Genomic DNA, 16,434 nt, shown 5'->3' on the forward strand with positions numbered 1-16,434 from the left:
TGTGAAGTTCAACGTAACAGTCAAGTATCACCTGAAATGGCCATCGACGCGAATGATTGTGTACCAGAGAAAAAGAATTATAAAATATCGAACTAGGGACTTCAGTGCAAATGGGTGCTTGTGTATAAGAATCGTTAATGGCTTGCACATGTGTGTATCGTTTGTATAAACTGCAACATCTATGAACATTTCTCAGCCAAGCAGATTGGATAATTTCTCTGAGTAGACACAGCGATTATTTATTGAATATTTGTTAGGAGATGACGTGCAGGGCACAACTGTCACCAGTTTTCTTCAACGTTGTGTCACCTTTCATGGGTGAAAATTACGCAGTATCTAAAAATCATTCAAATAAAAAACGTTTAATGTAATACGTGTTAGAAAAGGCAAAAAAGATTTCTAACCGCATACAGATAGTCCTGAAAATGCATGCTTGTGAACTTTTAATAGCTATGAAAACACTTTTGGTGCGCATGCGAGAGTTCATTACAGGGAGGTGAACCAATCAGGAATTTAATAACAGGGAGGTGAACTAATCAGCAATCTTTCATGTATTCCAGGTATTACAAACGTATTATATTAAAAATTTTATTTTTAAATAATTATTTTCTAGTTTTTAGTGTTATGTGCATCAAATTTTCGATCAATTTCAAACATTTCTATGAGAATACAGCAGAGACATGCAGTGAAATTCAGGATTATTTCAATTTCTCTTCCCATGACTCAGCCAGTACTTTCCTTCCTACTACGATTATCTCACGAAAATACTTGAAGGTAAAATTTAGAAAGAACCGAACTCAGACAGGAACGTACCTGTAACCTTTCTTACCATGAAACATTCGCAAGTGGAACAGGATTAGGGGAAAATAGCAGCGGTACAGAAGGTACCCTCTACCATATACCGTCTAGCGATAAAAGGTTTTGCTTTTCACATTTAACCAAATATAACATTGATGATGATAATTTATGGCAATGTTTGCAGACAAGATAAAGAATGCAACCTTTAACACTAGATTGCGTACTCACGGCAGTTCTCCTTGGCCGTTTTTTGGTACGACTTGGAAAAAGAGAAAAATTAATGAATGATCGCCGATGCGTCGGTTCTCGATTGTGTTCAGGAGACGTATAGATTGACTGCGCGAAAATAGTTTCTTAAATGACCTCTTAACCCGGATTGCTTTCACGCAATCAGACTCTTCAATGAAATTACCTAAGGGACCTATTTGAATATTAAAAAAAGATTGGAAATGAATGCAAAACAGTGAAATTTTGTGCAGTGAAGCATCAATATATTCTCAAAGAACAAAGGGGTTAAACTATAAACATTAACAAATTTACAATGAATACAAAATTTACATTTTTATGTTTTTTTTTATAAATGGAGCAGTCCAACAATCGCTGCTTTTGTATGTGTGATATTTTGTAAAAATTAAGTGTCCTGGCGTGCGCGTAGGTATTTTTTATCGTCACAAGGTTTACAAAAGCGTTTTTTTTTTCTTGGTGACAACGTGGTTTTTCGCACTAAATGAAATATAACTTGTAGCGGTGCTACACAACACGGCTTAACAAATCGGCGACCAAACATCAAAGGTAATGAAGTACATGTTAACATATCGGCGACCAGATGTACAACTAACTATAAAGACTCTAGAATTTTCCTAACAAATGATAAACTGTTCTTTCTTCTGTTTCGCAGCTTCTTGCTATCAAGCGCTGCGGCAATGATTTTAAATATCTGCGCCCAGCGAGTCATAGTGTTTAAAAGTACCTTTTAAACGCTGGCCGCGCGTGTTGGTATAGGCGTACGTTATAAACAGATTTCGTTTCTTTAGTCTCGCGTTGTCATGCTTAGTATCATTACAAACTATAGCTCGATGGCTGTCCTTTTCTCATATGCAAAATGTCTGAAATCCAATAATATCACATTGCTTCCCGCGTGAGGAGCGATGACTCCGTCAGGATCATCGCGACTCACGCGTAGTCGTGATATTATTGCTTTCGTGAAACAAGTTAGTATTACTTGCAAAAATTCTTTACAATAGATTTTACACACTACATCAGGCAAAGTGGTTAACATACAGAGTATCAGGTAAGTATATTCGTACGACTGAAATTGATAGTAATTTGTCCATAGGGTAACTACATGACAATTGAACTGTGCTTTCTCTAATGTATTGTACAAGGATAACAAATGTTCATATCTCGGTAAAAGATAATGAAATTAAGATAGAGATACACATACATAGATACATTATACATGGCATAATAAATATTAAAAAATAACAAAGAAATAAATTACTTGACTTCGCAGGAAGTCTGGCTGCTGTGTGCACTCGTGGAAAAAATATGTTACAAAAAATTTACATTCTTGTTTTGCAATGACATATTACAGGAATATTTTTGTTGTTGTTTCGTCGAAGATTTCTTGCAGTAAATACGTAGCACTTTATTTATTTGTGGCTTTCATGACCTGCAAAACAAAATGTTTCAGTACACTTGGGTAGGTATGAGTTGCACTAGGAGTGGTAGAACTTCGGGTATAGATGATAGCACTGCACTTGAGTGGGGAAATTGATTACACTTTCACAGTGGAGGAAAGGTAGGACATCACTTTCACTGTGGAAGTTTGAGTAGTTGTCGGGGTGTGATGTTGCGTTGGAAATACGTCGTGGGTCAGGAACTGGAAGATTGGTTCTGCAACATGTTGAGCCGTATGGTGGCGGTCTCTGTTTAACTTGACACATGTCCGTGCTTCCATTTATGTGTTCGTACATGAAAAATACAGAAAAAAATCTGTATTAGAATGTGCTTACTTACTAATAACTTAGTCTAAAAGAAAATTGGATTAGGTAAGGATAACAATTGTTTATGTACATAATGTCTCATTCTCTTAGGAATGCTTAGTTCTCATATTTATCTATTTTTCTGGTTTTATTTGGTTCGATAGGTTTTCGTCATTACTCGGCCTGGTCAGTAAATTCGGTAGCAATTGTCAAAATCGAGCTTAAGACTCTTCCGATTAGTGTCTTTATAATTTCACAAGGTACATGAGTGCTTAATTCATTGCTTTATCATATTTTATTTTGAATGCATTTCAAACACATTTGGCATCCGCGCTCGTTGTGCAAAGAAAAGTTGATCGTTGAGCGCTCAGCGTACACAGTGTTACGTCCGTAGGTCACAATCACGTGATAATAACTTGACAGTTCCACAACGCTAGCAGCAGTATTCTGCGAGAAGGAGAGCGTTTGGTGTCTACTAGCCGTGGTGTGAGTTTTTACACTCTGGATTACGGAAGCAGCCAGATGCGGCGACTCCCGCAGCTGTTTCGAAGAATGTGTCCGTGGAAAGGCGTACAGTACCGTTTGTGGTAAGTACAACACTTATTCACTTTCACTCTTCGGCTTTCTACATCGTGGTTTCGTGGTACAAGAACTTATAACATTACTTCACACGCGGTATTTCACACGTGTCCTTGGAGTTATCACTTTTTCAGTTCACACGTTATTATTAATTCGTGCTCACATTTATTTGGTCGTCATGTTAAGGTTCACACGCACCACTTTTATACGTGTCCATTAATTACTTGTCTATAGTCGGTTCACACGCAGCAGCATATACGTGTCCATTTATTACTGACTGTAACTGTACTACAAAGTACAGTTATCATTTAGTATACATATCGTGTCTAAAAATTAATTACAAAGAAATATTTAGTCTCTGTGACTACAAGGCCTGACGAAAAGCGTGTCTCTTGTTCGTAGTTTGTGCTTCCAAGGCACTTTAGGTTTACACTTTGTTCGAAATCTTTTTATTCTTTTCTTTTTACAATAGTTACTCTTTTCTCAAGTTTAGCTCTTTTATTTTCCCTCTATTACGTCGTTAGTTTGAAGACATAGTCAATGTGGCCTCGTTTACGTGATGAACAGTTCGTGTTCAAACTACCATTAGGGAAACTAGGAAGCTTGGTGTTCCCTGTCGTGCAATTGCACATAACAAATTTTAATTGAACTCGCAATTTGCGGAGAATAAGCATAGCCCGTCGACAACCAATATGTCACGACTATCCATTCGTATAGCCTGTATGTATCAATCATGCAACCAGCTCGTAAAATTCACTTCTCTACTGGATAAGGTAGGATGGTAAGGATACTGGTTAGAGGAAAACACAAAAGACTTTTATGGAGTGAAGAGATTTGAAGACACAGTGTTAATGGCGTATGATATGGTGAGCTTAACATAAATTATTATCACCTTAGTTTTTCATGACAAATAGTATAATTAAATCGATACAGTAGTTTCAGTGTCGTCTGATCTAGCTCTCTAAACAATTTTCTATGCGTACCTAAAATTACTTAAACCATGCATTAGCAGTGAACTGTGTCTGTTAACTATCTTCTGTTCCATGTATCGCAAAATTGGTTTTCTAAAAAAAAAAAAAAAATAAAATCGTCGTATCTCGAGGACCTGAAATAGATATTTCTAGTACTAAATTAGTTTATTTATAAATGATCTTTGTAAGTATTTCAGCTGCACTGTGCCGTAAAATTGTTATGAGCGTATACGGTTTTCTCCGTATTATAATAAAATAATTGAGTTGCGCACTCCTTTCCTGCAACCTGGATCGTTATTGACTTACTTGATTCTTATATGCTAAGTTGCTGCTTTTTGCCTGCTGCGTTTCATAGGTGGTCTCATAAAATTTGTTGTCACACACTCCTTATGCATGACATAACATTTACCTCATTAGAGTAAGCGACCTTAATCAATTTTTTTCTTTTTTTTTTCTTTTTTACCTACAGGCAATCATTCGGGTCTGAATGATCATTTTAATTTATTTCATTCAAGAGGAGAGAGCTTTGCTATGCTTAAAACTAGTGGTAGCAGGTGGCACTTAGCACGTCCCTACTATAATATTTATTTGTCAGATCTTTCGGCTGTGGCCGTTCATGGCTCAGTTAACTTAGAACTAACTTACATCTAAGGCAAATTTTGCTCTCCTACAATAAATGTGTTTTACTTCAGGTGCTCATATAAATTACTTATCTTGTTGTGGCAGGTCGACAGGGTGTTAGTCCTGTGCATTATTCTTACATACGTTAGTACTTCACACATAGTATGACAACTTATAGTGTGAGTATATTTTATTTTAGCAGCTTAACTTAACAGACATTTTCAGTGGTTGACTCGGCATTTATTCAAGTCTGCGTGATGAAACAATCCTTTTATTCGTCCAGATACAGGGTCAGCTAATAGACAGAAACCAATGTGCGGCTTTCTTAATATAATATATGGTCCTTCATACAAGTGCTGCCACTTGCGATTCTTATGATGAATCAAAGATGGTTTGAAGTGGGTGTTTAATAGCACTCGTTCATTTATACGATATGATAAGACTTTGCTAATGTGTTTGCCATGCGCCTTTTTTCTTAGGTTGGCATGAGTGGTTAAAGATATGAGAGCTTGTCTTAACTTGTCGTCTAATGTTACTTCAGGGTGTTGTAATTTTGGGATGGGGTCTACCCATTCATTTCTTTCTAGTCGTTTAGAGACTAGTTCTGATGGTGTGAAACCAGTTGATGTGTGAGGTAAATTATTAACAATCTCTTCAAAGGGTGTGACGAAATCAATCCACCGTGTCTGCTGGTTTGGAATATACATTCGTATGAAACGATTGAACTCTTTGAATACTCTTTCTGTGGGATTACTTTGCGGTCAGTACCGGGATATCAAAATTTGTCTGATGTTGTTGGTTGCAAGGAAATTTCTCCATCGTTTCCCCACGAAAGTTGATGCGTTATCAGATAACATGGCTTCAGGCTTGCCAAAGCGAGGAAAATAGTCTTTCTCAATATGTCTAATTAGTGGAAGTATATTAGATGACTTCATTGGATAAAGTCTCACGTGTTTGGTAAAAAGATCTAACAATACGACCAGATACTCCACACCTCCTCTTCCCTGAGCAAGTGGACCTGCACAATCCAAACTGACGATTTGGTTTGGTCTTTCTGTAGGTATCGGGTTTAAAGGTAAGGCATTTGACAAGTTGAAAGGTTTCGCCTTTTGGCAAATGGAACAATTTCTTAATAATTGGTGCACCTTCTTGTGAAGATTAGGTCCATAGCAGTATGTTGAAATCTTGCGTTTGCATTTTTCTGGGCCATAGTGACCCCAGGAGAGGTGGGTGTTACCAAATGAGATGTTCAACATAATCTTTAGGGATACAGACACACCACCTTCCTGTCAACAGAGAAGTTCGGTGAAACAAAACTCCATTGGGTACTTTATAAAATTTTGACGAGTGATCAGGGTTGTTTTGAAGAAGCTGTTTAATTTCTAGCCAGTTGCGATCTGTGTCTTGAAGAGTTTTCATTTGACGGCAAAGACGCAAAAAGTAACTCCGATGTAGAGGATCTTTCATAAGAAGAATTTTGTGATTAGAAATCTGTTCTATTAATTCAGTAGGCTCCGACAATCCTTCCGGCATACGTGACAATGCATCAGCAATAATGTTATTCTTGCCCTTTACGTAAATAATTTCAAGATCATACTCTTGTAGAAATAAACACCATCGAGTAAGCCGAGGATGATACAGTTTGCAAGAGAGTAAGAAGCTCAGTGCTTGATGATCTGAGTATACTCTGATTTTGTGACCATAAATATAGTAATTAAAGCGACGAAAAGCCCACACAACGGCTAATCCCTCAAATTCGGTTACCGAATATGATCTCTCACATTCGGTTAAGACCCGACTGGCAAAACTGATTATTTTGACTTCCTCCTGCCCATCAGTTTTGTCTATTTGAAATAAACATGCACCTAATCCTTGAAACGATGCGTAGCAAGAAATGCAGAAATCTAAACTCATGTTTGGATGACTTAAAATGTTACTCTTTAGAAGAGCTTCTTTGATCTTGTCAAAGGCTTTTTGGCATTCAGAAGTCCACATCCAGTGGACGTTTTTCTTGAGCAAATTTAACAATACGGGATTGTTCATTGATTGATTCGGAATGAAGCGACGGAAGAATGAAGCTAATCCAATGAAATCTTTTAGTTGCCTTTTAGTGCAAGGCACAGGGAAATTTTCTATTGTTGCTAACGTGCTGGGATCAGGTGAGATTCCTTCCGAAGAAATTATATCTCCTAAAAACTTGACTTCTTTCTTGGCAAATTTGGATTTTTGTAAATTTGCGGTAACACCAAAATCAGAGAATCTTTGAAAGATCTTTTGTAGGAGAGTTAAATGTTCTTCCCAGGAAGTCGTGGCTATCAGTAAATCATCAACATAGACGGTGACCTGGTCAAGTAACTCTGGTCCTAGCACATGATCAAGTACTGCAATAAAAACACCAGAACTAATGTTGAGACCGAAAGGTACTACACGAAAATGATACGATCTGCCGGCAAAGATAAAGGCTGTGTACTTCCTCGATGATGATGATAGTTTCACCTGCCAATAGCTACTTCGGAGGTCTATTGAGGATAAGAACCTCACACTATGGAATTTTTGTAGTTGTTCCTCCAGTGGTTCTGGTCTTGTGCATACTGGAATGATGATTTTATTAATATTCCTTGCGTCCAAGACAAGTCTGACGCTTCCATCGTGTTTGAAAACAGGTAACAACGGGCTACTGTAGGGAGAGTCGGACGGTTCTATGATTTTCCACTTAAGCATTTTACGTATTTCTTGTTTGACGGCTTCTTTACGGGACTGCGGAACTGAATAGGTTGTTTTGCAAAAAGTCTCATGGGGTTTCACTCTCATGTTAAATTCATAGTCTGCTATGATACCTGGTTTTCGGGAAAAAAAGGTTCACAAATGTTGATAATAGGTCATGGAGTTCATACTTCTCTCTGTCGTCGAGTCCGTCTGTTTCCACAATTTTTATGCGTAACTCGTCGGCAGTTGGTAATAAGTCAGAGTCATTGTTGACGTCACTGAACTCGTCAACAGCACGGTGGTAATGTTGCCTGTCAGGAAGTCTACGTATTTTCACTTTACGTTCCAGGTTGGTTATCCTGACTTTGGTTCTCATTAGATGTATGACCAGTGTCCTATCATCTAGTCTTAACGTGCACTTACCTTCAGCTAAATCAATGATGGCACGATTTCTTCGTAGAAAGTCCATTCCTAACAAGCATGGCACTGACAGGTTCTTTACTACTAAAAAAATGCACTGTATACAGTCGGAATTAAATTGTATTGTTGCTTGTACTTGCAAGCTAACCTTCTGTACTAGGGAGACTACTGCTCCGGATACAGTACATCCTTGTACAGGAAGTGAAGGAATTTTTGTTACAGAGCACACCTTTTTGTATACACACATAGACATAGCATTAATATTTGCACCTGTGTCGACGATGGCAATGATTGGTATATCACAAATGTGAATCAAAGTTGACGCTTGTACTTGGTTTTCCCAAAGGTCGCTGTTTTCGTAGGTGTTCTTTTCGTCTAATAGTTCGTCCTGCAAGTCTCTGTCGTCTTCGTATCTAATTACGTTGATATTTCTTTTAACGAAGTTGCCCCCCATTGGTTCCGCAGCTTCCCCGTGGAGGCCTAAAAAAGCTGCTAATGGTTTTCCGACAGGGGTGGAGCTGAAATGTCAGTTATTTTTACTTGACTAGTATTTTGCGACATACTAGGTCGAAAATTTGCGTTCGTATCCCATACGACTTGTGCGTCTCTTGATTGCGTGTTATTTGACATCGCGTTTGGTGCTTGGTTCGCCTGTGTGTAGAAAATGGTGGGATTTCCTTGGCTATTATGACCGGCGGTGTCAGGAAAAGCATGCGACGAATTGTCCTGACTATTGTTCCTGAACTGTTGGTTGGGTTGGTGAGAAAATGTCGCATTTTTCGGCTGTGAAAAATTCGTTTGGTGAGAGGGAGTGAAGTGACTCGGCTGACTGTACTGTTGTGGTCTGTTATAATTGTTCCATTTCTTTCCCTTGTGACGATTTCCATTATTCGTCTTGTTGTTCTGGTACTGATAATTACCGTTGTGATTTATCGGTGAATTACCATATTGTTGCTGTGTGTTTTCATAAATCGGATTGTATCTATTCTCGTGTGGATATTTGTTATATTGTTTTCCATTACGGCGGTTGAAACTGTTACGATTGCCGTAAGGCTGAGCGTTTGGTTGTCCCGTGTTATGTTGGTACGACATTCCATTGACGCAATTTGTTATGTGCTGCTGCGGTGCGGGCGGTCCATTATTATAATTATTCCGCGCTCTCGCACGCACATCCTCATAGATCATATCCAAATTGTCAAGAACAGAAAAAAAGGCTTCTGGGTCTTCTTCACTCACATTAACTAGTTTTTCTCTTATTGACACAGGAAGTTTTGACTTTAAGATCAGGGATTACATCTTTGGTTGAAATGGGCGTGTCCCAATACTGTATTTTACGTAGATATTTTTCAAAATAACGTCTCTAGCCTCCTCCTTTGGTGTTGAAAGGTTCGGCGTTGTAAACCTCCTTTCGGAGTCTTTGTTGTATACCTGAACTCCAGAATTTTTTCAAAAAATGCTTTTCAAAATCTGCATAGGTGTGACATTTGTCTATTATTTCTGTACCCCAAATTGATCCTTCACCGTGTACATAGCCTAAGATGAACTGTATCTGCTGCCTGTCGTTCCATGATTCTGGAAAAGCACCTGCGAATGATTTTAGAAATACCATGGGATGTATATTTCGTTTTTCAGGTATAAAAGGCTGAAAAACTCTGTGTTTTAGCACGCTCTCGTCTCGCATTAGTTCAACGAGTGTTAGTTGATCGGCATGACTACGTGACGTGGAAGTTTCGTCACGCATATTATTTACTGTTGGTGAGAATTGTACCTGACACTCGGGATATTGACGATTATCGTGTTCTGGCGGTAGCGAATACTCACTTTGATTGTCACCTTGCAATTCCGTAACTTGTCGTTTCAGTTGATCTATATCATTGCTTAGCTGACGTTTCCATTCCGGAAGATCGTGGCTAAATGCTCGTCTGATTTCACCTAATTCACTGGTTAAAGTGTCAACAGAAGTACCGGGAGCGGTTAAGATTTCTGCTGTAGCAGATTTAACCGTACCCTTTAGTTCAGCGTGTACCTTGCTGACAATGTACTGTTCTTTGGATTGCATCCACTCTTCAAATTCCCTATTAAGTGTGTTGCTTATACCGGTGTTGACATCTTCGATCTTTTTGTCAATATTGACATCGGATATTTGCTGAGCAAGGTCTTCAACTCGCTCGCCAACGTGGTTGACACCTTCTGTCAATTGGTTTAGTCTCTTTGAAACATCACTGTAATGTTTCAAAGAGCCACTCGGAGTTGATTTACACACATCTATTTGGGCCTGCATATCTGTGAACTTGCTACCAATATTGATCTCGGCGGATTCCACCATCGAAAGAACACTATCAATTTTTGCGTGTACGCTTGCGTTTAGCTCGCTGGCGTAAGCAGTGGTAATGGCTTTAATTTTTTCCTCCATGGTGTCATTCGAATTTTTGATTTATGCTTGGATGTCGGTAATAACAGAATTTATATTGTTCATTCGCACTTGAGTGTCCTCTATCCTTGATTCTAAACTGTTGAACCTGCTGTCACTTTGATTTGCTAACTGACTGATTTGCGTTTCAATATTGTCACTTTGGTTTGTTAACTGTCCCATTCGAGTGTCAAGATTACCCATGTGAGCTTCAATGTTATGACTCTTGTTTGTAAGCTCTGCCATGTTTGCTTCAAAACTGGTTTTCATATCAGCAAACAATTTTAGTATATCTGCCAGCGAGCATTCACGTGACTGCGACACGGCCTGTGGCGCCGACAGCTCACGTGTCGCTTCGTCGTCTGTTGTTCCCTCACTACGAGATTCAGGTTTGTTTACATCCGCGCGCGGTCCAAACTGCCTTGGTTGCTCATCAGCCATCGTAAATTTAAAGTAGTTACACTGCACGAGCTAGAAAAGATAATTTTTTTTAGTTATGATTTTCACTTGTCAGGTGCGCCAAGGATTTCGCGTCCTGATTTCTCAGATATTGTTTGCGCGTTATAAACAATTGAAACTCTTGAAACGTCCCCTTTGAAAAATTATGCATGACTGTGCTTAAACTGACACACAATATTTTTAGCGCAACGCAATCTATCAAAGATCCCTGCAAAAGAATGGCCCTGCCTAACATTAAACTATACCTTTCACAAATCACTTACCTCACAAAAATCTTCATTACTCGAACTACTGCAATACAGTGAGCGCCACTACTGCCAGCTAAATAAAAGATTCAAACTACGGAAGGCACTAACTACTGATAGGGATAGTTAGCAAATGAAAGATATTAATAGAGAACAAACAATGTATTTACCTTAATATCATCAAAAGTCATAATATATATAGGAGTTCATAACATCCATTCTTACAAATATCAAAACTCTGCCATTTCTCTCTCCACATCCACTACTGCTGGCGGCTCACCTCCAACTGCGCAATGCTACGCGCTGTTCACAGCCAGCTGCCTAACACTACAATGGCGAGTATTACAACAATGCAAAGCAGCCACAGACTGCACACAGCACAGCCAGTGATTTTCATACAGAGGTGGCGTTACCATTAAAAAAACCTAAACAGCCTACTTACATAGCCCCCATGCTCCCCACAAAAAATTTTACAAATTATTTTGGGCAGTGGCCACTAATGATTTGAAAAAATTTTTCATAATTACAATAACAAAGAAATCAAATGCACACACTTATTGATACAATGTTGGTCAAAAGCTAAAATTTTGTCACAGTCCAGAAAGACAGTCCTGATCATTCATCACAGTAACGTTGCAGTGTTTTTCTCAAAGTCTGAGCAGTAAAAGAAAATGCACACGGAATTAGTGGATTTCCATGCAATCTTGAAGAAGTAGTGTTGTCCTTCCAATGGAAAGACAGTGCTGACTCTTGACATGCAGACAGGTAATGGGCCACAACAGAGCAAAGCCACAGCAGAGTCAGTCGAAATTTTGAAGAGTATTGGTAGGTAGGTCATCACAGAGCAGACCCACTGTAGTCCTGGTAGAGATTACTGTATTGGTGGGCCACCAGAGGTGCAGACCCACTGTAGTCCTTCTAGAAATAATGGTACTGGTGAGTCAGCAAAGATGCAGACCCACTGTAGTCCATGTAGAGACGGCCAGCAGCCATCTGTTGCGACTTAGCAGGTGCACAATCACCATTGAAGAGTCTTGCGGATAATGTAGCAAGTCCATAACCACCACTTGTGCGCTCACAAAGATTTTGGAATTGTCCTCAGAACCAGCAATGCTGTTATCCGGTCCCTTGCTGAATTATTAACACACGTGCAAACACTATCAGTCCCTACTTCTCACATATTGTCCATGTACTATGATCAACAGAAACGTGTGCAGTGAAATGGAACTTACAAGTTAATAATATCATGAACTGGTGCCAATTACAATTTTATGACATAAGAATACAATTACAAGGGTACAAAATACATCATTAAAGAACATAACAATACAGATAACATTTGTGGTACAGGCTTTACAAAAGAATCGAACTAACATATACATCAGTGTTACAGGAATTATGACATAAATAAATACATAAAAGATCAGAATAACTTTTGAAACATCACCTTCACATATGAGCAACAAAACAGAATAAATAATGTCTAAGCATATTTACAAGGTAAATGACATATTATTAATGCAAATTATATTTGAGGATAACAGTATTCCTCATCATAGTGAATGTAGCTTAGTATTAGAAGAAGAAAAATTTCTATGAAACTACACAGAGACAGGAAGAAAACAAATACACAAGGGTACACAAACACATAATGGGATAACACAAAAGGAAAGGACAGGGTTTGTTTTCAGTGTAACATTTGGTACTGCAGTCCAACCCAGAACTTCATTCCATATATCTTTCCTCTTATTTCAATATTTGTTTCCACCAAAAAATTCTATCCAAGCATGCTTTCTGTATTTATATGTTCACACATTTCTTACCTCATTTTTATTTTCCATTATCTTACCTCATCATTTATTTCCAAGAAAATCCTACCTAAACCTGTTGTCCCTAAACCCTACTTTTTTGGTTCATATCCTCTTTCAAAATACTTTTTTTTTTGGCCAAACCATTTTCTTATAGCGTCTAAATGCATTTCTTCCAATTCATCATAGTTAGTTTCTTATATAGTCTACCCCCTCTTAAGCTAACTTAAATCTACTGAGCTCAGATGCTAAACTAAGGGACGAGGCAATGCAGCAGCACAAAACAATTAACACAAACAGTAATGATAAAAAAATACAAATGCCAAAGCAAGCAGCATAAATTAGCAGAGCAACTGCAATATTACAACTAATATAAGGCAATGTGCAGCAAACAATAAAAATAAATCAATAGTAAAACTGGCTTAACCCAGTAATACAAAGTCAAATTCAGTAACACTATGCCTGGCAAACAGCAGCTTATATCTAAACATGACAAAGCTCAAGCAGAAAAAATATTACACTGAGAATGGCCATGTCTAATACCTATGTCACATCTTAACACTAGAGTGATGCATCACAAGAACTTACACTAGCAGATAAGTTACCAAATCGTAAAGAAATTATTTATGCAATTCCTGTGAAGGGAAATGTCTATTTATGTGCCCTCGTTTTCTTGGAAGTAGATCATAAATTTCTTATTGACTGGATCTGTAGGCATAAAATAACTATATTAGTACATATATTAAATTTTATTTTAACCAATGCTGCAGTGCAGCTAGAAACTAGATATTAAAGAAAATGAGTAAATAAATACATAAACCAAGCCATATGGCATTTCTCTCAACAAGCAAGACAATAGCCGTGAAATATTTCTCATCGTTTCATTAGGAATTTTAGTAAATATCATAAATTAAGAGCTCCACAGTATAATCATATGTTTTCAAGTTTGAGCGTGTCGTATTTGCAATGCTTTTGACAAAGAAATGTCAATAGCGAGGATAATGGCCTCTCTCCTTTTTTTTTTCTCCACCTAATGGCTTTCTTTTGTCAGTCGACTATCTCACAGCTGGGCACTCAAAACGCATTACGTAAAGGTCACTTACCTTTCTTTATGAAATATTTATGACGGCAGTTCCCGCTACAGTGACAGTCTCATATAAAAATATTTCACAGGTCAAGAATTTGGGTTACAATTCTGTAGAAACAAAATCCTATTGAATATAACAGTGTCCAAAAAATTTTCGTCGGCATTGTAATACATTCACGCATTTACATACATTTCATAACTCTTAAAGTACGATTCTTGGTTTCCAACAACCTTTTTCACAAAACCAGAGTCCCTAACCACTACTCATCATTCCTTACCTTATTCGTCAACACTTCTTCAATATTTCATCATTACAGATATGTAGCATAATCAAATAACTCACATAGCATCAGCTTATTGATCATAAACATACCTCAATAGCATAATACACATCGTCGTCGTAAAAATAACATCATTACACCTCAGTCAAATCTCAAAATCGTCGTAGCTTTCTAATTTCAAAACCTAAAAAATATTCTCTGCTCATTTCAATAGTGTCACCTACCTCAAACGTACTTTAAAAATCATGATCTCATACCAAATACATCATTCAAAGCTCTTGTAGTATCACAATGGTTCCGAAAAAATATGAACAGTTCACAAAGTTCAGACAAAATACAATTTCGTAAGTGTGAAGTTACCCAACTGTGTAATTGCGTAAACATGTGTCACTGATGTAGTAAAAAAAAATGTTTGTCTCTCTCAGTTAAATGATCAGATAGCTGTGTAATTCTGTCTTAGAGAAATATGGTACCGATGTGTAAAGTTGTATAAGCAAATACCATATTAGCTAGGGCCCCTTGTGCTTGCCAAACTCATTGTACACAAAGTAAGCGTGTACCCCCCTGAGGATCAGTGTAATTATACCCTCAGGTGTTACAGATTACAGCAATGGAATGAAATGTATCACGGAAAAACTTCGTATCCATGTACTTCAAATATCTTTAAAAATAAATGTTTTAAGTACAAAATTAATCACTCAAATGCGTGTCCTGTAGCGCTAAATGTGCGTCTTGCTGTAAGATAATTCTGTGGAAGTGTCGTAGTTATCGTCCTCTGTAAGCAAAGTTCTGCTGAAGTCAATGTACTTACCTCATCATAAACGAAAGTGAAATGCTTTGCGAATAGATATCGTAGTTATTATGTTTATTGGCGTGATGAAGAAAGTACTGTACAGTAACGTATTGTTGTGCCACGAGAAAGGCTGTCTCACTGTTGCTATACCACAAAAGTTACTACTAAACCATGCTTTACTTTCCAGAATAAAACAGAAAACTGTGCAGATATAAAACAGAAACACTGCAAAAGCAACAAGGTAAATTGTGTCACACATTAGTAGCGCCGTGATATAGTCGTTTAGCTGTCACATAAACTAACCACTATGTCATCTGGTATCTCACTGAAAGTACTTTAAATCCAGAATGTATTTTCAAGTAAACCAATATGTTGCATTAAAATCTCAGTAGCAGTGCTGGTAAATGTTCTAAGTATGTGAGCCTTATAGTAGTTACGTAACCGTGCAACTAACAAGCAAGAATGCACACACACAATAACACTGTGTCGTCTGTTCACAATAACAATGCAGTGGTAATTACTGTCTAAATATGTTCCCTAGGTTCTAGACTGGATAGTGAACTTCAAAACATTGTTGCATGTTGACAGTTTCTAAGTCTGACAAAGCATAGTAGTAACGTAAAGTGAAAAATTTTATAGCAAAGACTAAGTTAAAAACCAGATTATCTTTCAATAAACGGTTTTACATGTGAAATGTGGTGTAAACCTTTACTCTTCCTAGTGCACAGAGTTTCAACTTCAAAGCAATTATCATGTTGTATACATCGGTAAAGAATGCTAAAATTTTTCTCAAGGCTAACGTCTTAATATGTTAGTTTTTTCGGAGCCAGCGGGCGCACGCGGCTGCCTGCTGTGCGAGTCATTGTCTGTCTCTTTGTTGGCGCGCGTCGTTATTGGGATTTGGAGACCTAACTTCTACAAATTCACCTCCTCGAGAGGGCCCTGCTCTGTTTGAATCCCGCCAGTTCTGATGCAGTTCAGGTCTGTCGTTACGAATATATCGTCTGTCGTCATGTCGGTAGATTCTGTAGTTTCTTCCTTGTCCGTCACGTGGTGGAGAATTTCTCCCTGAATCGTAACTGTGCGCCGAACTGTTGCGTCTGAAGTTATTCTGCCTCCCTTGATAATAATTGTTTTGGTTCCCATATTGTCTGTTTCTCTGATTATCTCTGTGATAGTCATTACTACGGAAATGCGATCTTTCTCTGTAACTATTATTACTCTGCCAGTGGTTGTCATATGGGTGGTGTCTGTTTTGGTCACGATTTGCG

Source organism: Schistocerca piceifrons, chromosome 2 (genome assembly GCF_021461385.2).
Source record: "Schistocerca piceifrons isolate TAMUIC-IGC-003096 chromosome 2, iqSchPice1.1, whole genome shotgun sequence".
Classification (NCBI taxonomy): Eukaryota; Metazoa; Arthropoda; class Insecta; order Orthoptera; family Acrididae; genus Schistocerca; species Schistocerca piceifrons.